The 22,061-nt window shown below is 50.5% G+C and overlaps 1 protein-coding gene across 9 annotated transcripts in view; it reads right to left on the bottom strand.

Moving 5' to 3' along the window:
* The window catches only part of ST3GAL2 (ST3 beta-galactoside alpha-2,3-sialyltransferase 2), a 67,471-nt gene extending 55,421 nt beyond the window's left edge, over positions 1–12,050 (bottom strand). For 8 of the 9 annotated variants that reach the window (XR_010939337.1, XR_010939341.1, XR_010939343.1 and 5 more), the window contains exon 1: positions 11,328–11,561. The gene's annotated coding sequence lies outside the window, so the exon portion shown is untranslated. Of the gene's footprint in view, positions 1–11,327; positions 11,562–11,900 lie in introns of those variants that run through there. The other variant, XM_067721045.1, reaches the window with a different exon arrangement.
* Positions 12,051–22,061: the final 10,011 nt, after the last annotated feature.

The following is a 22,061-nucleotide window of genomic DNA, read 5'->3' as shown; positions in this document are numbered from 1 at the left end:
CCTCATCTCAGACAGATGGCCCCAGGCCACCACAAGGAAGGGGCTATTTGCCATAACCTGCCTGTGTCTATTCTTTGTCTTGCAGTCCAGGGGATCAATGACTTTGTGGATGGGCAACCGGGGTACGGGGGCTCCTCCCTAAAAGACACCACTTACTACTGGAAAGAGCCTCAGCCTGCAAGTCAGATGACCTGGGTTCTGGACTCAGTTCTTCTACCTACTGGTTTGAGGAGATCAGGCATATTTCTCAACCCCACTTCCTGATATGTAAATGGAATGACTCAAAGATTCTAAGTCCCATTCTACATGCTAGCATTCAGTTTTTAACAAGGTAAATGAATACATGGCAATAAATCCTTATAGGTTTGTCTACAGTGGTGATTCTGACATGCACACCTAGCTCTGCCTACTGCCTCAATACACAAAGTCTTTAGAATGCATGACAACCCCATTTTCCTTTGGGGAGTCATCTCTCCCCAAATTTCCATCCCTGTGCCTGGCCAATCAGAGCACCAAATGCAGCCAGCCACGTACTTGATCCAAGGTTGGGCAAGGACCCTGATTCCAAGTGAACCCAGGACTGCTGACAGGTACAGTCAGCCTGCACTGCTGACAGGCACCTTCTACCACATGGGAACTGAGAATGCTGTCACCATGGAGAAGGGCGGGGTGAGATGGAGTTGTTTGAGTCCCTCATCTTCCCTGTATGTGGCCAGCCATTCCCTCAGGTATGAGTCAACGGATTCCCTTTTATCAAAGCACTTTGAGTTGGATTCTTGGCTGTTGTAATTGAAGAAGTCCAACTGATACAATCTTGCACACATGTACAACCATTTTCCATTTCATTTAAAGGAATTTTAAAAAGCCACTACAGTATCGCTTGCCATCTGGTGCAGAAGGGTTGCCCTGAACCTGGCCCTAAAACCCTGTCCTTGATAGGTCAACCCAACTCAGAGGCCCATGGGCCCACAGGAACAGAAGTGATTCTGGGATTCCCATCAGTGACTCATTCCTGGCCAGGACCCACACCCTTCTCCAGCCGCGGACACTGCCCAGATGTACAGATGGTGAGAGAGCCACTGACATGCATGGCCTTTCTGGGTGACCTGGGTGGGGTCAGGAATGCCCATAGCCAGAGTCCCCTCACCACAAGCAAGACTGGAGGGTCCTGGCTGGGCCCTGAACCGGCTGAAGTGGTCAGGGAAAGAAAAGGTGACCCTGGACATGGAACGCAACAGGAAGTCAGGACCCTAGGTTCCATTCCTTATCTGGCAATGGATTTTGAGAGGAACCCTTTCCAAACCGGTTTCTCAACCTGTTAAGAGTCATGTCTGGCTTTTCAAATGATGTCAGACACTCCCCTGAACTCCAGACACATCTATCCCACTCATTTCTGGAAGCCGCCCCTTTGATGACATACCTTAGAGGCACCCAAAATTACCTCAGACTCACCCTGCTCCAAATCAAACTCATGCACGCTCTAAGCCCCCCAAACTGGACTCCCTTCTGTATTCCCAGTGTCTGGAAAGGGACATCATCCAGCCAACCCTGACACCTGGGAGTCATCTATGTCCCTTCCTTCCTTCAACCTCCTGCAGCCAACCTCTTATAAAGTCCACCTGTTTACCACCTAAATCTCTCAGCTTTCTACCTTCCTCCACGTCTGCCACCATCACTCTATCCAAGGAACTGTCACCCTCCACCAACAGTAGCCCCTTAACTGCTAAAGCCCCAGATCTACTCACCAGACACGCCTCTAATTCATTCTCCAGAGAAAGGCCAAAGTTATCTTTCCAAATGCAAGTTCCATCAGATCCCCATTTCCACTCCTCCCAGCAAAACACCCAGCCCTCCCAAAGCTCTGGGGCAAAGGTGGGACTCCCTTAAGACCCCATGGTCCCAGGTCTGGCTGGCTGAGTGGCAGGTTAACCCTGAGACCAAAATGGACCAGGCAGGTCTGGGAGTCATTGCTCAGCCCAGAGCCCTGGCCGCACCCTGGAGTACATTCCACTCCCAGGTCAGCCTCAGAACAGCTCAGTCTTGCCAGGACTGACCCTCCCCCAGTTAGACTTCATCTAACCACAGATGGGAACGGGAGCTGGAGGCCAGGCAGGGGAAGCCCAGCTGGGCTGAAGCCAGGGGCTGTGTATATCAGAAAGGAGAGAAGATAGAGCAGGGCCACAATAGCCTGTCAGTATCTGTGGCGCAGGCTGAGAGAAGGCAGCTGTCGGCAGGATAAAACTCAAGAAGCCTATCTCTTCCCTCTTATCAGACTGACCCTTGGCAGCCTCACAGCCTGTGGAGAACAAACAGTCATTAACCACCCATCCCATACTTCCAGCACAATCGTGTGCAACCAGCCCAGCCCTGGGAAAGCCCAGGCCTTCTCCCCTGCCAGGGTGGTTCTTGGGGCCCATCTCTTGGCCAGACCTCTCCATCCTGCTTCTCCTTCTTGAGCAATGAAATGTTATGCTCTGCTCAAACTGGTCTCCTCGGGGCCAGTGGTCCCTGCCCATTCAGTTCAGGCCTTTGCATCATGTTATGTGTGGCCTTTGCCTCACCATCTTCCTTCTCTCCTCTACTAAGAAACTCTACCCAGCCCCCTTCCAGGCGTGTTCTCAACTCCTTGCAGACCCGCCAGGAGTCTGTGCTGCCGATCTGGCGTCTCCCATGATCAGCCTGTCATCCAACCTCCCATGCTGGCTTTGGGGAAAAAATCTTGCTAGAGCAGAGTTAGGGTATAAGGAGGTGAGGGGACTGGGAGCAGAAAGAAACAGGAAGCCTATAAACAGTCACTCCAAAGCCTAACCAGTATAGGCCAGTATAGGAAGGGAAGAATGCAATGAGAGACCAGTTGGGTTTTTCTGCCTGAACCCAGGACAGAGGCAGAGTGAGGGTTGGGAGGGGGGATGAGGACAACGAGAGGCACGGGGACAGCTCCCTTGGCTGCAGGAGCCCAGGTTCTCCAGAGAGATGCCGGAGCAGGCTGGCTGCTGTTCAGTACATCCAAGCGGGTTAGCAGAAAGGTCAAACCGATTCTCATGGACGTCTGGACTGCATGGCAGCATCCTGGGCCCCAGCACTATCTCCTCACTCAGGATATGGCATTCCTCTGTCAGGTCTACCAGACGACTTGAGAGCAAATCCCTGAACAGGTCTTTAAATTCTTTATTTACAGATGAGGGCTCTGGGGCCCAGAGAGAGGCGGCGACTTGCCCTGGGTCACACAGCACCAAACCCCCTGCAGGTAAGTAAGACAGTGAGAATCCTGTATACACCCAGCCAGACTGGGTCCTGGACTATGAAAATCATCGGGGGGCACCCTGACCAAACAAACTGCTTCCTCTTTGGAAGAGCCAAATAGCCCTGCCCTGAGGCTCTCATTCAGGCCAGGCCCCACCCTGGCCACAGTGGCAGACAACAGAGGGTCTGCTGGCTCCTCTTCCTGTTTTGCACAGGATGAATGGCAGGGTAGGCCCACAGACCCAGGATGGGCAGGAACTGCTGGGATAGTGGGTGGGCAGCATGGGTGGAAGAAGACACCTTGTGAAATATCTCAACCAGGTGTAAAGAGGGGTGAGGTATCTTCTGTGTTCATCACAGGAAATGCCACTTGAGAGATCTGAACTCACATTTATCCACTGCTGCTTTAGGGTCCAGCGTGAATTGCTTTTCAGGCACTGAGGAAATCCCTTCATTCATCAGCTGCCACTGTGGCCTTGGGCTGGACCTCCCTGACATAAGCTGCTTACCCTGCTCCCATTTCATAGCATCTTCCTCTCTAAGGAAGTGCCAACACTGGCTCCCCTACACTGGAAGAGCCTGAACGGGGTTCCCATGCCTCTCCAAACCCCCTTCGGGCTTTCCCATCTCCCTCTACCCCTGGTACCTGGGGTCTCCTCCTGAGCCATGCCGGAGGCCCCAGGAATCAGCCAGAAGCTACAGAGGTGTGGGTTCAGGGAAATACAAAGCCCTCTGGGACAGGATGGAACAGAGAGAAGGCCAATCCCTGGAAACTCCCTTGTGGCCGCCTCGGACTCAGATGGTTCCCTAGAAAACCCAAGAGAGACAGGAACTGGGAGCTCAGGAGCTCTCGCCCCTCCCCTGCCTTCCCGCACAGCCTCAGTCCCGCCGGCTGCTGTCTGTTCCACTTGCTCGGCCAGAGGACTCAGCACCGGGCCAGAGACTTTTGTTTCCTCCTGACTCTGGTTCCAGTTTACCATCAGTATCAAATGAGGTATTTTGTTTTCAACTGAACTTGGGTGAGAATGAGGGTTGCAGAGCACTCCACTGACAGGTCAGGGGAGAGTCCCTTGCAAACCCAGAGGGACCCTCCCCACCAGGAAGGAAGGAGGTGGTAACTATGCATGGTGACAGATGTTAACTAATTTGTAGACATTTCACAGTGTATACAAATATGGAATCTTATGTTGTATACTGGAAACTGACATAAGGTTATATGTCAATTACGTTTCAATAAAAAAAAACAGGAAGGGGGCTTCCCTGGTGGCGCAGTGGTTGAGAGTCCGCCTGCCGATGCAGGGGACGCGGGTTCGTGCCCCGGTCCAGGAAGATCCCACATGCCGCGAAGCGGCTGGGCCCGTGAGCCATGGCCGCTGAGCCTGCGCCTCCGGAGCCTGTGATCCGCAACGGGAGAGGCCACAACAGTGAGAGGCCCATGTACCGCAAAAAAAAAAAAAAAAAAGGAAGGAAGGAGTGGGAGTGAAGCAGGGTGGAGCTGTGGGAGGTGACATGAGTGTGGAGGGGCAATCCCCACTCCCGCCCTCAGTTCCCTCACTTGTACCTCTTCCTACAATCCACCTCTCAACTTCCCCTCTCACTACCCACTCCAGCCCCTCTGAATTCCCTTCAGCCACACTAACAACTTGTTGATTCTTCCTCACCAGAACAGTTCCCTCTAGACCAATTAGCTATTTGCATTTGTTGCCGATTTTCTTCCTCAGAAGGCTTCAGACCTGCTCAAGCTGGGAGGCTGTTGCCTGCCTGCTGTGCTAGGACTTTACAGCGGAAGGGTGGAGAGAAAGGGTGAGGGCTGCTCTCTGGGGTCCCTGGGTCATGCCCTAACACCTCAGGGTCTCCTGCCCTCCCTCGAGCACAGGATGGGCCTCATGCACAGGATGGGCCTCATGCCTCAACTGCACAGAAGCAGGGCTGCTTTCTGTGTCCCTCTGGTTTGTTTCCCTCCCTGATCCTAGAGAGGAAGAGAAGGAGAAAAAAGGAAAAAGGATGCTAATGGGCAAAGGTGATAAACTAGCAAGAGATGAGAAACAGAGGCCTACAGGACAGAGAACAATGCCCCTCCAGGGAGGAAATCCCTGTGCTGCCGGCTCCCCTCCCACATCAGCAGCCAGTGGGGTGATGTCAGTCAACCTCTTTCCCTCTCTGGACTTCCTCATTTGCAGAGTCACATCCCCTTGAAGGAAGAAGCCATTTGAGGATGTTTTTCAACAGCTGATAGCAGAACTGTTTGTTTCATTTTAATGTTATTATTTCACAAATACAAATTTAGCACCGACATCAAAATAAAGAAAAGTGACATTTTTCTCTAGATTTCTCTTGCCCCTGGTTCACCCTACTGTCCATGGTGGAATGCACTGCATTCATAGGTGACAAAATATCACATATATTTGAATGCTAACAGCTCTAACTGAGGGGAACAGTCCTCTTCACCCAGGAAGATGACCTTCTCTCTGAGAATCTGTGGAGATAAGTACTCTTCAGCACTGCCCCTCCTGCCCCACCCCAGAGAGGACCCTGTCCCCTCCCTCCCGTTCCTGTAGGAGGAAACTTCCCCAGTTCTCAGCTAGAAAGTTGGGGTGGCCCAAAGCCCAGCCTATGCCCTGGGGCCTTAGGAGAGATCTGCAATGGCAACATGAAAGCGTGATTGACAACATGCTGTATAATGATTTATGAATAAGCACCAAGAAGTGCTCTAGAATGGCTGCTTAGGGAAACACACAGGCGTCCCTGGTGAGCCCGGCCTAACTGGAGGAAAAGCCTGTTGTCCCCAGGCAGGCAAAGTTCAGACCCTCTCCTTGCAAAATGTCATTTGGAGATGTTTGCCCTAATAGTTAGTGAGGACTTGTTAACAACCATCCTGAGCACAGAGGGAGGAAAATCTAAAACCTAAGTCCCCAGAGAGCTGGGCCAGGTCCTTTAGTTGGTAAGGGCTCAGGTATTGGGAACACGTGGTGGGGGAATCTGGGGCATGGGAACTGAGAGTGGGGAAGGGGAAGGAGGAGGAAGAAGGTCACGCAGGTGGAAGTGCGGAGACAGAAGAGATGTAGGCATGTTGAGTGTGGACAACAAAGCCCCAGCTGCTTTCAGGATGTACTGGACCCCGGAAGCTTTGGGGCCCCACCTCCTCAGGGTTGAGGCCCCAAATCTCAGGCAGCATGGAGTCAGGAGTAACGAGCTCACCAGGGTTCCGTGGGCGCTGTGAGCATCCTGCGTGCAGCTCCTCCAAAGCAAAGGCACATCATCTTCTGCAAACTCTTTCTCCTCCTGACTGCCCCATTTCAGCTAAAGGAACCAACCTCATCACCCAAGCAATGAAGTGTCAAACCCTAGCCAATCAAGTGTCTGTTCCAGAAAATATCTACTTTCACAATTCTAGAATCAGTCCCTTCTTTTCCATTTCTACTGCCAAGTTCCAGCCTTCATTACATCTCACCTGGACCCTATCTAGTTTTCTGTTTCCTCCCTCCTTTCTTTTCTTGTCCCCTTATGACCCAGCTATACCCTGCTGCCAGCCTGCCCTCTGCCTGCTCAGAAACCTTTCAGAACCAAGCCCTCCCTTTGCTGTCTGCCGATTCGAGTGCTCATTGAGCACCTTGCTGGACTGATCTCTTGCAGTCCACTGCCACTTCTTCTGGGGACTTCAGCTTTTGGATGCAGTCTGGGGGGACTGCCTACCATGCCACCAGCCCTTCCCTGGCCAGGGAAGAAGCATGACCCAGCCTGGGCCAAAGAGACATATCCTCCCTGGGATATGACTCCCAAGCTGTGGTGACAAAATTACAGAGCACAGCTGGAACAGATTTATCCTGGCGACAGTGGTACCCTGAAGAGGCTAGACTTTGGCTCCTGCCTTACCCACTCCAAGACCCTGGAGGGGACTTGGGTCCTGAGTCATCCCTCAAATTCTAGGAGTTCCCATAGCCCTCCAATGAAGTCCTTTCCTGCCAAAATCAGCCAAGCTGTTGCTTGTAACCAAACAGGATCTTCTCACTGTTTTTGAAGTACCTCTCCTATGCTCCAACCAAAAGGGAAAACTCCCTAAAAGTGCCATGATGGCCTCTCTCTGCACCTGTTGGCCTGCATACTCTCCAGCCTGTAGGCACTGCTGCAACTCTACCTGCCCCTTCAGGGCCCAACCCAAAGGCCTCTTCTGAACCCTCTACGTGGGTGACTTCTGCCTCCTTTAAACCCACAAACCACTGGCTGCCCCTTCTGCCTTCCACTGTGGACACTAGTGTACTTGTCTTATCCCTCTCCCAGCGGACAGTGACTTGGTCATTCTCTCCTCCACAACACCCAGCATAGATCCAGGCTCAGTAAAATTCACCAGGCTCTGGGGGCAGACAACCCGGAGGACAATTACAGGTTTTCCGGGCAAGACAGGCAGTGAGTGACACAAAGCACAGGGTGTGCTGTCAGTAAGGCCTGAGTCTGACTTCCGTATCCTCTACTTACCAGCTGTCTGAGCTTGGGCAAGTCTCATAAGTTCTGCAAGGCTCAGTGCTTCATCTATGAAAGAGTGACAATAATGCCAACTCCACAACACTGCTGTGAGGATCTGACAAGCTGACATGTGAGAGCATCTAACCCGGTGACCGGTGAGGAATAAGCACTCAGGGAACAGCAGCCGTTATTCCAGCTATTCATAGCGACTGGTTTAGCAGATGCTCCATCAGAGGGTTGGAATCAGGAGCCCTGGGCCTGCTGTGTGACCCACAGTGCATCTCTCTGTTTCTCAGTAACCCCGCCTGCGTCTACATCTGCCTTATCAACCTCCTGAAGAACAACAGGTGGAAAATGCTTGGCAAAGTAAAAGCACAATGCAAGGGGTTCCTCCTGTTTTTCTAAATTTCAGAGATTCCCAGGCATCCTGTCCAGTGTGCAGCATGGCCAGCACCCCAGCCTGCTCGTTCTGAGGGACAGGGCAGATGAGTGCCGGGTTTGGCGTCTGCTTCTCCAAGTCCACGCAGCCACCTCTTTTCCAAAGCCCTGGGGCCTAAATGTCCTGCTTTTGTGGGGCCTTCTTTCAAATAGCCATAGGGCAGTGTCTGCTATGTAGTTACAGGGGGACTGGGAGCTCAGGCCCCACAAGTCACCCCTACCATGAACCTAGCCAACACTGGGCAGCATGAGAATGGAAGGAAAAGGCGAATCCAGGGCAGCTGCCAGGACAAGCCTGAGCGGGGAAGCAAGGTAGGAGGAAATCTCTCTTAAGACTTCACATCTGGGGACTTCCCTCGTGGCGCAGTGGTTAAGAACCCACCTGCCAGTTCAAGGGACACGGGTGCAAGCCCTGGTCCGGGAAGATCCCACATGCCGCAGGGCAAATAAGCCCGTGCGCCACAACTACTGAGCCTGCGCTCTAGAGCCTGCGAGCCACAACTACTGAAGCCCGTGCGCCACAACTACTGAAGCCGGCGCGCCTAGACCCCGTGCTCTGCAACAAAAGAAGCCACCGCAATGAGAAGCCCGCGCACCGCAACGAAGAGTTGCCCCTGCTCGCCTCAACTAGAGAAAGCCCGCGTGCAGCAACGAAGACCCAATGCAGCCAAATAAATAAATAAATAAATTTATTTTAAAAAAGGAAAAAAAAAAGACTTTACATCTGCCTGGATTAATCACCCAAGCAACTGTCATGGCCCCAAACCAGTGGTTCTCAAGTGTTATGGCCAAGAAACTGGGCAGAAATCAAATCAAATCCTAGCCCCCACCCAGACTGCCTGAACCAGAAAACTCTGGGAGTGGGGCCCAGCCAGCTGTGCTTTGAACAGCTCTCCAGGGGGATTCTGATGTCTGATCAAGTATGAGAGATCCTGCCCTTTAACTGCAAGACTCTCCACTTTAACTCAAATTACTGAACACCTACTATGCGCCAAGGACCAAGCCGGTGGCGATATTTCATAAATGAGGACACGTCTGAAGAACTTCCATAGTTTAATGGTGGTCAAAATCAAGTGCACAAATACACAAGGCAGGATGGGGTATAGAACAAAGCAATGGAATCAGCTTCCCATCCCTCTCGCCAGACTCCACCCCTCAGATCTTCTCTTGCCATGACCGGAGGAAAAAGATAACTCCAGTTCTGGGAAACCGGTCCCCCCTTGCTTCTATTTCGGACTCCTCATAATTGCAGTTAGTTTTTTGAAGAAGAGTGATCCTCACCCTGAGGCATGTTTCAGGCCCAGAGGTTTGGCTCATGGGGAAATAGCCCACGAGGCCATACCTAGTGGTTCTTAGCAACTTGGAAATTGGCACTACCTAGGGTTTGGGCTCAGAAAGTTCCTAGAGAGCTGTGAGCATGCCACAGCACATCACAACACCGCATTCCCATGCAGGGTCACTCCCTCAGGTCCCTGGCAAGCTCGCACGTGAGTGCAGATGCAGACATAAACACGCACACAGACAGTTGGCCCCCTGGCCTCCCTTCCTCCATTCTCAAGTTACAAGGTTAAAGGCGTCCTATTCACAGCCAAGGGGGAGGGATGAGAGAGGGGTGCTGAAGCAGAGAACCATCTGGTTCAGATCAAGATTGCTCATTCAGGATCTCAGCGGAACTCCCAGAGCCTGCCTTCCTGATGGCTCATAGATTTCCCTCCCTCCCCCAACTTCCCACTGGGAAACTGAAAGACTGGGCTAGGAAGGGGTGACCCATAGGCAAATCTGCCGAAGGAAGACAAAAAACTGAATTATATACGCAAGTCTGTGCCACCTCTCTGAGCCCTGGCTCCCTCTTTCTTTCAAATCCTGAACACCACGACTAAACTTGAGATTACCACCTACAGTCACTGCATCTTCCTCCACAAAGAGCTCAGGGCACCTATCAGGCATCCTTCCCTGAACCGGCAAGCCCCTCCAAAGTTAGCAGCAGAAGCAAGATGAGGCTGAGGGGTGTGGTCTCCCAGACTCCTCTTACACGGCCATCTCCACCAATGTAGGAGGTTCCCTTCATCTCAGGGGGACGCTGGAGTCCATCAGGCCTAATAAGAGGAAGGGATGACCAACCAGCTTCCAGACAACTGTCCCAAAGACAAGATGGGAGTGTGCGTTACTGGCTAGGATTGACTCACCCAGGGACCCCAGAGTGCCCTGAACCCCCCTCGGCAGCTTTGGTTGAAAGAGGCTGCCACTCCCTTTCCACCACCAAGCCCCTCTCTCTCCCCTTTCCCCCCAACACCACCTTAGACTCTGTTCTGCAGTGCTTTATAAATGGGAGATGGATGCAGTTGGCAAGAAATAAAAATCAAAAGGCTAACTTGAGTAAACGAGCAATAGGTGGGTGACCCTACAGGCAGAGTAGGCGAGAAGTGAAATACAGGAAGGAGAAGGGGGAAACAGAAGTGGGAGAAAGCCAAAGGGAAGACTAAAGTGAGCTCAGCCCAGAGCTGCAGCAGGGAGCTGGAAAGTTTGGTCCCGTCACCTAGGAACGACTGGAGGGAGGAAATGACTCTTCCATGCCAAGACATGGGCTCAGACCAGCCCCACAGGGCTGGGGCATGGACTTGGCCAAGTTCCTGGTTTATGCCAAGCCTCAGTTTCTCCAAAGTGGGAAGGAGGTCAAGCAGTTAGGTCTCATCAGAGAGAATTGGGCCATTGTGGGTGGCTTGGGGGCAGTGCCAGGTAGGGAAAAGAGGAGAGAGGTGCTGATGGTGCAGAGGCATCCTTCGGCCAACAGAAGCGGGGCAGGGGTCTCTCAGTAGTGCACAGGCCAGGAGCGCGCGCGGGTGTTGGCGGCGCGAACTAGGCAGTGGACTGAAGTCGGGACTGGGGCACGGAGCGCTCCCCAGGGCTGGGGCTGGGGCTGGAGGCTGCCACCAAGGAGTGGAACAGCCACGCGTGGGAGCGGCTGGAGGTGCAGAAGCAGAAGGCGGGGAAAGGGGATTGAGGCCAATGTAAGCGGACCCCCGCCCCCACGGGGGAGCCCAGCGCCCCGACCCAGGGGAAGTTGCCGGGGTGGACCGGGAGGGTGTGGGCCGCTGGCAGAGCCAGCTGCCCGCGCAGAGGGGGTTCGGGGCAGAGAGGGGCCCGGGGCGCCCCACATCCCGCCCGCCCTCATCCCGCCCGCGCACCTCAGTCAGCGCCGAGCGCCGCGCGGGCCATACTCGCCGCTCCTGCTGCCGCCTCCGCCAGTGCAGAGAAAGCCGCCGCCGCCGCCAGCGTCTGGACCCGTTATCTCCGCGGCTCCCCAGTCCTCCCGCAGCGGGCCAGTCCCGCCCTTGCCCGCCGTGCCCTCCCCAAGCGAGCAGCCGAGCCGCCGCCGCCGCCGCCTCAGCCCGGCCCCTCCCCCCACCCCAGCCCGGCTGGAAGGGAAGGGTGGGGGCAGGGGGGGCAACTGCCCCCTCCCCATTCACATCCTCCTGGTCTGTCCCCTCCCACCTCCTCCTTCACGCCCCTGGGCATGCTGGGATATGGAGTCCAGCCTGCGCCAGGCCGCTAGGAGTGTCCGGCATCCAGAACTACTACTCCCAGAAGATAGCGCGTGAGCCTTAGGGCTTCTGGGCTTTGTAGTTTCGCCAAGGCTCAGGGATTCTACCGAGCAAGAGGGGAGAGGGGGATGGGAGATCTCCACTCCCAGAAGGCCGGGCTCGCGATGGTGAAAATAGGATGCGGGGTCTGCGATGCCCCGGACCCGGGTTGAATACCTGGATCTCAAGGGAGATGCAAAGTAGCCGAGGATGCCTCTCAGACACGGCTGTGGTCAGCTGCAGCCGATTGGGACTAGAGGGGAAGCCTCCGGCCCGAGAACCGCGCCCCGGGTACCGTTTCCATTTGCGCTCGCAAAGAGCCTTGACCTGAGGCTAGCTTGGCTTCGTGCCCGGGCTCCGCAAGCTGGAGCTGCGGTCGGGCCGCTGCGCACAGGCGGGAGAAGAGAGAACACCAGGAGCCACGTGGGCGTGTGGTTTTCCTGACTTGGGAAAAAGGGGCCGCGAGTCTGTGGGTTTCCTGGAGCGCTCACCCCCTGGGGCACCTTCTCATTCCAGTCTCACTCTCTGGTTGGTGCCCTTATCTCCCAACTGTTGAGGGCAAAGCGCACACATTTTAAATATTTTTCCATGTCTTCTCTTAGCACGTGCTTCCCCCAATTTCCAAACCTACCTCAATCTTCTTTCTTTTTCTTTTTTGTTTTTTTGCCGTACGCGGGCCTCTCACTGTTGTGGCCTCTCCCGTTGCGGAGCACAGGCTCCGGACGCACAGGCTCAGTGGCCATGGCTCACGGGCCCAGCCACTCTGTGGCATGTGGGATCTTCCCGGACCAGGGCACGAACCCGTGTCCCCTGCATTGGCAGGCGGGTTCTCAACCACTGTGCCACCAGGGAAGCCCTCCTACCTCAATCTTAATGAAGCGCCAGGTTGCCCTCCAAGTTTCATCCCCACTGGCAGAGGGGAGGCCTGTAAACCAGTGGTTCTCTAACTGGCGTCTATCAGATTCTCCTGGAGAGTTTGTTCAAACACAGCTGACCCATACCCTCAGTTGCTCTTTCTTTAACTCCAGGGTGGACCTGAGAGTTTGCGTTTCTAAAAAGTTCCCAGGCGATGCTGGTTTGGGGAACCACTTTGAGAACGGCTGCTATTGGCGTTTGTTGGCTAGAGTTCTGGCATTGTCCTTCAAGGATGGGCCGGCTGTGGAATAATATTAGCCTCTGAAGAACCAGGCTATAGAAAGCGGGGTCTCAGGCTAGTTTACCACAGAAATGCTCTTTTTAATTTAAATAAGTAAATCAGTTCATGCAGTAAAAGGAAAATACTACATGGGCCTGAAAGGTGTTCCAGACCTTAGCCCTTAGCATTCTCTCCAAAGCTGGGAAAGTTTTCTGTTTCAAAGAGGGACAGGTGGGGTATACCTGGTGCTAATCCCCAAGCTCTGGGTGCAAGCCAGGGGTTGAAATCTCAAACCTATAGGATAGGGTCAGCTCAGTGGTATCCTCTGCTTCTGGGTGTATGATGATCTATAACAGGCGGGAGGATTGAGAGGTGGGGAGGTGGATTCCTGACTTGTCAGGTAGCAGAGAGTGACTCTCACACCTACCCAGGTAGACCCTACTTACCACATGATTTTCTGGGAACTACAAACCTCAGAAGGGGGAACTTGGTGACCTTCACCCTCAGGCACGATCTCAGATTCTTTCAGCTGTGAGATGACAAATGTTCTCTGCTCCACCAAACGCTAGCCAGGCTCCTCTGGGCCCTCTTCTCCAATAGGCCTCAATCTTGGCCTATAAAAACTACACTCTTGGGACTTCCCTGGTGGTCCAGTGGTTAAGTCTCCGAGCTTCTACTGCAGGGGGCATGGGTTAAATCCCTGTTGGGGAAATAAGATCCTGCATGCCACGAGGGGCGGCCAAAAAAAAAAAAACAAAACAACCCACAAACAAAACCTACACTCTCAACACAAATAATTTTATCCACTCTCCTCCGCCCACATTAAAAGACTTAAACCCAATAATATAGTTTCTAACACCTCAAGGCCACATCCCTAGTTTGACCCTAACCCCCTTTAAACTGCCTGCCAGAGAAAGCTCCAGAATTTACTGTTTGTTCTAGACAACACCTGTAATAAGCTCCCCACCACCACCCCTTTCTTAGAGCCTATACTAAAAAGGGCTTACAACTGTGACTTCTTCCTGTCCCTTTGAGGTGTATATCAGATGTATATGTATTATGTGTCTTTCTCAAGGACCTGAAAGCCATTCCCTTGAAATGTAATCATTGGAATGGATAGGACCTCTGTCTCCCAGGCTCTGTGGGTGGGTGGAGTCCTAACTTCAATTATTGCCAGCTAACGAATACAGCTGGCCTAATCAGCATTTACACTGACCAACCCTTTGTAATTTTTCACATCCCTGACTCAACGGAGCCCCTGCTCACCTCCCTCCATACTGCCTCATTCTCCCTTTAAAAGGCCCAGTCACCTCTGTGCAAATTGAAGTTGCAATATACTATTGCGATAGTATACTGGTTAAAATCTGTCCTTACTACTTTAACTAGTGCCTGGCTTTGTTTATCTTTGACAAAGTGGGTATGCACTATGAGTTCTTGGGCCCCAGGCTCTAGCCTTCCTCCCATCCACCAAGGGCCAAAGGGCAAGTTATTGCTAGGTCCTTGGGCAAGTAGCCAAGAGGCCACCAGAGGCATTGGGCCCTAACTAATGTTGACCCTTGAATGCTTTTCTGTTTTTTTTTTTTGGTGTGTGTGTGTGTGTGTGTGTGTCCCCATCACAGACCGTAGAGGGGCTAAGTAATCCACATGCAACCCCATGCTCTGCCCCTAAAACCAGCTGCCAGGCCCTTCCTGTAAGGGCTTTGCCTCTGTATCGGAGTCACATGCAATGGCAACATTCCCTCACAGGCAGAAGGTAATTAGCCTTTTTGAATTTACATCCATCTCCCAAAGCTCTGTTAGCAGATTACCCAGGCAGAATTAAGATGTCCTTTCATGGGCAAGACAGACAGACCCTCTTTATCCCTCAACTCCAACAGGAAGCCCCATCATCACCCTGACTACCTCCCAGTTACATGTCACATCGGTTTTTACCCATTTTCCCTTGCCGGTTGTGTTTTCCTATCCTCTCCACCCATCCAAATTCTGCCTGACTCTCTATAGTCTACCTTGAGTTTTCCTTCTTCCACAAGGTTCTTCCCAACGCCTCAGCCGCACAGCCACCGGTGAACATCACCCCTCGGTAGCACTTGAATTTGCCTCATTCTCTTAAAAGCCTACCTTTGCTGGTGAGCATCCAGAGCAAGGAAAGCAGTGGAACAGGAAGTGAACATGGTGGATGTGAGCACCGGGCTTTGGAGGCAGACAGCTACTAAGTAGCAAGGTGCAAAGTGGAGCTGGCTCCCTCCCTCCCTGGCTGTCTGTTTGACCCATTTGGCAGCTCCCACCCTAATGGCCTGTGTGATCCAGAGCAAGGTACACAGTTCTGTGTTGTGTTAGTTTCAACTGTACAGCAAAGTGATTCTGTTATGGATATATATGTATTCTTTTTCAGATTCTTTTCCATTATAGGTTATTACAAGATATTGAGTATAGTTCCCTGTGTTACATAGTAGGTCCTTGTTGTTTACCTATTTTATATACAGTAGTGTGTATATGTTGATCCCAAACTCCTAATTTATAATTTATAAAACGGTTTTTAAAAGTTTAGTCAGATCTCTACCTCATACCTAGCTAAAAACCAAAACCACAACAAGGGCTTCCCTGGTGGTGCAGTGGTTAAGAATCTGCTTGCCAATTCAGGGGACACGGGTTCAAGCCCTGGTCCGCGAAGATGCCACATGCCGTGGAGCAACTAAGCCCGTGTGCCACAACTACAGCCTGCGAGCCACAACCACTGAGGCCTGAGCGCCTAGAGCTCATGCTCCGCAACAAGAGAAGCCTCGCAATGAGAAGCCTGCACACGGCAACGAAGAGTAGCCCCTGCTCACCGCAACTTGAGAAAGCCTGTATGCAGCAACGAAGACCCAACAATAAATAAATAAATAAGTTTATTTTAAAAAAAACAACAACAAAAACCAAGTCAATAGGAAAATGGATGAAAATTTTGCAATTTATATCAGGGTAAAAGGCTAATACAAAGTGCTCTGTAAATCAGTAAGAAGATGACCAAGGAACAACAGGAAATGTGAAAAGAATATAAACGGACAGTTCACAGAGAAGGAAACACAAATGGCTGTGACATGAAAAGATGCAAAGCTTCACTCTTGTTTATGTTTTGTTGTTTTTGGCCACACCTCGTGGCATGCAAGATCTTAGTTTCCCTGGTACCTGTGCCCCCTACAGTGGAAGTGCATAGTCTTGACCACTGGACCACCAGGGAAGTCCGCTTCACTCTTTTTTAAAAAATTGTGCTAAAATACACATAAAACTTACCATCTTAACCATTTTTTTTTTTTTTTTTTTTTTTTTTTTTTGCTGTACGCGGGCCTCTCACCGCTCTGGCCTCTCCCGTTGCGGAGCACAGGCTCTGGAAGCGCAGGCTCAGCTGCCATGGCTCACGGGCCCAGCCGCTCTGCGGCATGTGGGATCTTCCCGGACCGGGGCACGAACCCGTGTCCCCTGCATCGGCAGGCGGACTCTCAACCACTGCGCCCCAGGGAAGCCCCATCTTAACCATTTTTAAGTGTACAGTTCCGTGACACTAAGTACATTCACATTGTTGTACAACAAACACTACCATTTATCTTCAGAACTTTTTGGTTTTCCCAAACTGAAACTACGTACCATTAAAGGATAACTCCCCACATTTTCCTCTCCTCCCAGCCTCTGACAACCAGCAGTCTAGTTTCTGTCTCTATGAATTTGACTATCAAGGCATGTAAGTATGAAGACAATATTTGTCCTTTTGTGTCTGGCTTATTTCACTTAGCATAATGTTCTCAGTGTTCATCCATGTTGTGGCATGTGTCAGGATTTCCTTCTTTTTTTAGGCTGAATAATATTCTATTGTATGTATATATCACATTTTATCCATTCATCCATTGATGGACACTTGGGTTGCTTCCATCTTTTGGCTATTGTGAACAATGATGCTATGAACATGGGTTTACAAATATCTCTTTGAGTTCCTGTTTTCAATTCTTTTGGATATATTCCAAAAGTGAAATTCCTGGATCATATGATAATTCTGTCTTTAACTTTTTTGAGGAGCCACCGTAATGTTTTCCACAGCGGCTGTACCATTTTACATTCCCACCAACAGTACACAAGTGTTCCAATTTCTCCACATTCTAACCAACACTTATTTTCTCAGACCTTCACTCTTAATAAAAGAAATGCAAACTAAAACCACACTGAGATATCATTTTTCACCTATCAGATTGGCAAAGATCAAAAAGCTTGATACTATCTTGGCAAGTGTGTGGGGAACAAGGATTCTCCAGCCACTGCCAATGTGGCTGGAAATCCATACAGCCTCTATGAAAAGAGACTTGGTAATATCTTCAAATTGCACATGCACACACAATTTGACCTAGTAAGTTCTAGGAAGATATCCTATCCGCACATGTTCTTAGTTGCATATAGAGATGGATATCTGTTATAGCATTGTAAGAGCAAAGATTAAAAATGATCTAAATGTTGATGATCCAGATTAAAGATTAAAAGAATGGAACTGGGGAAGCTTCAACTGATGGTGTCTTTTGTTATCATTACTTCACTAGATAACAGACTATTGGAGAGCAGAGGACCGGCTTTTGTAGGTCCAAACAGACCTTCCAGAAATGTTGATTAAATTAATTATTTCTTAGCCTCTGGCAGAACTAAATTGGCAGATAGCTCAGGGAGGTAAAGTGCTTGGTCCACGGTCTTCCATAGAATGTGTACTACCTATTCCTATGTGTGTACTACCTATTCCTATGTGTGTGCCTATGTGGAAAGCCCACTGGCTGGCACTGTGAAAATTACTGATATAGAAGACTTAGACCCTATCTTCTTGGAGCTTGAAACCTAGTAAAGCACTCTGACAGACTTTAAAAGTGTTAAACTTTTTTTACAGTCCTTTCAATTATATCAATGGAGACCATTGGTCTGGTGTATAAAGTAAGTCCCAGCTCAGAGAAACAGTTTCTCCAAAGTTATACAAAAAGGCAGAAGAAGAGTGCTGATTAAAACAGGAGTCATAGGACTTCCCTGGTGGTCCAGTGGTTAAGATTCCATGCTTCCACTGCAGGGGGCTCGGGTTCGTTCCCTGGTTGGGGAGCTAAGATCCTGCATGCCCAGCGGCTTGACCAAAACCAAAAGTCATCCCCCCAAAACAAACAAACAAAAACCCCAAACAAACAAAAACATTTCCACCAACATTCCATGCGCTGGGTCAGCCTTCTACATTATAGGTCCTGTGAGATGCTCGCAAAAAAGGATTCCCTAACCTGTTTGTGAAATGCTTTATAGGTTAGCCTAGAGGTTCCCCATGCATATAGTTATTTTTTTCCTTAGCTGTGTCCACTGAGAAGGCCTGAGAACAGTGACACCCCATTAGCAACAAGCATACTGAGCTTGTCCTGATTGTTTTTTTAAATTGAGGTGAAATTCACATAACATAAAATTAACCATTTTAAAGCATACAATTCAGCGTATTTAGTACATTCACAATGTTTTGTAACCAGTACCTCTATCTAGTTCCAAAACATTTTTATCATCCCAAGAGAAAACTCTGTACCCATTAAGCGATCACCCCCCATTCTTCCCACCAGTCCCTGGCAACCATTAATCTGTTTTCTGTCTCTATGGATTTAACTATTCCAGACATTTCATATAAATGGAATCATACAATATGTAGTTATTTGTGCTTGAGTTCTTTCATTTTACATAATGTTTTCAAAACTCATCCATGTTGCAGTATGTATTAGTATTTCATTCTTTTTATGGCTGAATAATATTCCATTGTTTTTGTTTATCCAGTATATTAGTTTAACAGTTGTGGGAAGAAAATAAAACTTTCTACCTTTGTTTAATGGATCTGTACCTCCTTTACAGCAACACTTGTTAACATCCTATAGCAGCACCTTTTGAAACATACTGCATAAGATATTTGGCAAAGGCAAATCAGGCATTGGAGAAGATGGGCCACTTAATTATAAAGTACACTTATTAGCTCTCCAGAAAGGGTTAACTATTTGGTAATCCTATCAGGTCTGGGTTTTAGTTATTTAAAACCATACCAGGGGACTTCCCTGGTGGTGCAGTGGTTAAGGATCTGCCTAACAATGCAGGGGCCACGGGTTCGTGCCCTGGTCCGGGAAGATCCCACATGCCGCGGAGCAACTAAGCCCGTGCCCCACAACTACTGAGCCTGCGCTCTAGAGCCTGCAAACCACAACTAGTGAGCCCACGCTCTGCAACTACTGAAGCCCGTGCGCCTAGAGCCCGTGCTCCGCAACAAGAGAAGCCACGGCAATGAGAAGCCCGCACACCACGACGAAGAGTAGCCCCCGCTCGGCGCAACCAGAGAAAGCCCGCGCACAGCAATGACCCAACACAGCCAAAATAAATAAATTAATAAATTTATAAAACCGTACCAGGGACTTCCCTGGCGGTCCAGTGGTTAGGACTCTGCACTTCCACTGCAGGGGGCACAGGTTCGACCCCTGTGGGATCCCTAATATCCTGCAAGCTGTGTGGTACGGCAAAAAATAAAAGCAAACAAACAGGGCTTCCCCGGTGGCGCAGTGGTTGAGAGTCCACCTGCTGATGCAGGGGACACGGGTTCGTGTCCCGGTCCGGGAAGATCCCGCATGCTGCGGGGCGGCTGGGCCCGTGAGCCATGGCCGCTGAACCTGCGCGTCCGGAGCCTGTGCTCTGCAGCGGGAGGGGCCCGTGTACCGCAAAAAAAAAAAAAAAAAAGCAAACAAACAAAAACATATCAGCTGCTTCAATTTCTCCTTGGAAGACCCAGTAGGAGAATTTAATATCCTCTCCCCATTTTCTTCATCCAGTTCCCATCTCTTTGCCAGTCCCCTGGCAGTAAATACTCTTGGTTATATACCTTTACAGGGATGGTTGCACGGTATTCCCCTGCTGTTGTGAGTGCTGGCTGCTAATGTCTCATAGATGCACCCTTCTCTGAAGAACTGGTATCAGTCCCTGTGAGCTGCTTTGCCTGGAGATGCCCTCCTTTCCCTACCTCCCCTTGGCCTGCCCACAGCCCACGAATGACTGATGTGGGGTAAAAAGTCCAGCTCCCTTGCTTCTAAGAGGGATAAACCTTGTGATGTATTTTATGCTCCAGAGCTCCCCAGAGGATCAGACTGAGGCTAGACTTAGCTGAACCGACATCTTTGCTTGGCTTCTTCCCCTGCCCTATCCTGCCTCCCTCACTGCCCTAAGAGATCATTTGCACAAGAATCCCTTTCTCAGGCTCTGAGAACTCAACCTAAGGCATCTAGGGAACTCAACCTAAGATATCCCTGTGGGTAGTCCTGGCTCCCAGAGGGATTTCCTGCTACCAGCAGCCTCATATCTCATGCAGGGTCCTGCAGATTGTACTTCCTCCAAGAAGCCTTCCAGACTTGCACCCTTACATTTTGGCAGAATGATTGTTTAATAAGGAAGTTGGATGCCTACTCCGTGCCAGACCCTTTATATGCATTGGCTCAATGAATCCTCCCAACAACCTGGTGAGGCAAATACTGTTGTGTTCTTACTGAGGAAGAAAGCTGAGCTCAAAGAATTTGAGTGGCTTGCTCACACTGTCAGAAAGTGATGAGAACTGGGGAGGAGTTGTCTGATTCCAAACCCTGTATTTAACTACTAGAATGTACTCTATATTATAGCATCAGAATGTTTTTTCATGGCTCTGTCTACCCCAGACCGTGGGGTGGAGAGCTACATGCTTTTGTGTCTGCTGCTGAGGGCTTTATTATTAAAAAGCCTTCTGGGGCTTCCCTGGTGGCGCAGTGGTTGAGAGTCTGTCTGCCGATGCAGGGGACATGGGTTCGTGCCCTGGTCCGGTAAGGTCCTACATGCTGCGGAGCGGCTGGGCCCGTGAGCCATGGCCGCTGAGCCTGCGCATCCGGAGCCTGTGCTCCGCAACGGGAGAGGCCACAACAGTGAGAGGCCCGCGTACCGCAAAAAAAAAAAAAAAAAAAAAAGCCTTCTGTGAGTATCTTTGCTAGTGGCCTTGGAGCCGCGCCCTACGTGGCCAGCATGCCCGCCCTAGGAGGCCCTTGGCCTCTGAGCTCCTCGGAGCTGTTTTCCTTGAGCCCCCGCCACGCTGCGGCTGCAGGCATCCCTGCCTTCCACTCCACTGCAGAGCGGGGATCTGCGTTGCTGAGAAGAGCAGCAGTGGGAGGCAGCTCATCTCTTCCCTGGAGGCCTGCTGGGTTCACAGTAGAAGAGAGCAGGTGCTGAAGTGGGGGAAGGAGGATGAGACCTGGGCCAACTGAAGAGGGGGGATGACTCTAGTGGGAGAAGACTGAGAGAAGGAGAGAGATTTGGGGGAGGAGGCGGGGTAGTAGGAGCTGAGTAGGGGACTGCTCTTTTTTCATTCCTTCATTCAACAAATTGTTCGGAATTCCCTGGTGGGAGAGTGGTTAGGACTCCACGCTTTCACTGCCGAGGACCCAAGGTCCAGGGTTGATCCCTAGCTGGGGAACTAGGATCCCGCAAGCCATGTGGTGTGGCAAAAAAAACCCAGAAAAACAAAAAAACAAACAACACAAATCCAAATTGTTTTAACCACCTACAATGTCCTCGGCACGTTCTAGTGACTGAGGATACAATAGTGAACAAACCATTGATCCAGCTTTAAGGAGTCCGAATGGGAATAACAACAATCATCATAATAATGGTTAATATTTTTGGAGAATTTACTATGGAGTCAAGAATTTATTTATCTTATCCTCATAAGAATCTTAGGCATTTGACACTATTATTACCCCATTTTACAGATAAAGACAAGGAGGCAGAATAGCCAAGTGACTGGCCAAGGTTACACAGAGAGCAGAATCCCTCATCTTCTCTGAGACTGACCGCTTGGGCCTCGCAGGCTCCCTATTAAGGACACAAGATTTGGCAAGTATATTCTCATAAGAAAAATTCAAACAATACAAATAAAGCTCAAGTTCTCCCTGCCTATCCCCATCCCTGGCAGTCTCCACCTCAGAGGGTGCTCCTTCCAGTCCGGTTCCTATCCACACATACTATATGTCCGCATACATTATTTTTGACATGAGTAGATTCTCATACATAATGTTCTTTAACAAAGTGTCTTGAACACTTTTCCCTATTGAACATGTAGATCTAGCTCATTATTTCTAACTGCTGCATAGTATTCCATTGCATGGATGTGCCTAGTTTATTTT

The sequence above is a fragment of the Pseudorca crassidens genome, chromosome 20 (genome assembly GCF_039906515.1).
Source record: "Pseudorca crassidens isolate mPseCra1 chromosome 20, mPseCra1.hap1, whole genome shotgun sequence".
Classification (NCBI taxonomy): Eukaryota; Metazoa; Chordata; class Mammalia; order Artiodactyla; family Delphinidae; genus Pseudorca; species Pseudorca crassidens.
Note: the sequence above shows the minus strand (reverse complement) of the source record. Positions and strands in the feature narration are given on the sequence as shown.